The following is a 1,481-nucleotide window of genomic DNA, read 5'->3' on the forward strand; positions in this document are numbered from 1 at the left end:
GTAACTGGAAACATTGATCAGAGAGTCAGTATCTGGAGATACTGATCGAAGGATCAGCAATTGGTGAGACAGATCGATGGGTCAGTAACTGGAGACACTGTTTGTTGGTCAGTAACTGGAGGCATTGATCAAAGGTCAGTAACTGGAGATACTGATCGAAGAGACAGAACTGGAGAGACAGATCGAAAGGTCAGTAATTGGATACACAGATTGAAGGGTCAGTATCTGGATATACTGATCGAATGGTCAGTAACTGGCGAGACAGATCGAAGGGTCAGTATCTAGAGGTACTGTTTGAAGGGTCAGTAACTGGAGATACTGATCGAAGGGTCAGCAACTGTATATAGGTCAGTAACTGGTGAGACAGATCAATGGGTCAGTAACTGGACATACTGATCGAAGGGTCAGTTACTGGAGATACTGATCGAAGGTTCAGGAATTGGCAAGACAGATCGAAGGGTCAGTACTGGAGAGACAGATCAAAGGGTCAGTAATTGGAGACACAGATCGAAGGGTCAGTAACGGGAGACATCGATCGAAGGGTCAGTAACTGGAGATAATGGTCACAGGGTCAGTAACTGGAGATAATGATCGAAGGGTCAGTAACTGGAGATACTGATCGAAGGGTCAGTAACTGGAGATACTGATCGACGGGTCAGTAACTGGAGACCCTGATGGAAGGGTCAGCAACTGTAGAGACAGATCGAAGGGTCAGCAGTTGGTGAGACAGATTAAAGGGTCAGTAACTGGAAACATTGATCAGAGAGTCAGTATCTGAAGATACTGATCGAAGGGTCAGCAATTGGTGAGACTGATCGAAGGGTCAGTACTGGAGAGACAGATCGAAAGGTCAGTAATTGGAGATACTGATCGAAGGGTCACCAACTGGAGACACTGTTTGTAGGTCAGTAACTGGAGGCATTGATCAAAGGTCAGTAACTTGAGATACTGATCGAAGGGTCAGTTACTGGAGATACTGCTCGAAGGGTCAGAAATTGGCGAGACAGATTGAAGGGTCAGTACTGGAGAGACAGATCAAAGGGTCAGTAACAGGAGACATCGATCGAAGGGTCAGTAACTGGCGATATTGATCGAAGGGTCATAACTAGAGATACTGATCGAGGGTCAGTAACTGGTGACACAGATCGTAGGTGCAGAGGTAGAGGGTCCGGAACTAGGGACAGAGATCAAGTGTCAGGAACTGGAGAGACAGATCGAAAGGTCAGTAACTGGACATACTTGTCGAAGAGTCAGTAACTGGAGACCCTGATGGAAGAGTCAGTAACTGGAGAGACAGATCGAAGGGTCAGTAACTGGAGATACAAATCGAAGGGTCAGTAACAGGAGATAATGATCGCAGGGTCAGTAACTGGAGAGACAGATCGAAGGGTCAGTAACTGGAGAGACGGATCGAAGGGTCAGTAACAGGAGATAATGATCGCAGGGTCAGTAACTGGAGAGACAGATCGAAGGGTCAGTAA

The sequence above is a fragment of the Chiloscyllium plagiosum genome, chromosome 34 (genome assembly GCF_004010195.1).
Source record: "Chiloscyllium plagiosum isolate BGI_BamShark_2017 chromosome 34, ASM401019v2, whole genome shotgun sequence".
NCBI classification, from domain to species: domain Eukaryota; kingdom Metazoa; phylum Chordata; class Chondrichthyes; order Orectolobiformes; family Hemiscylliidae; genus Chiloscyllium; species Chiloscyllium plagiosum.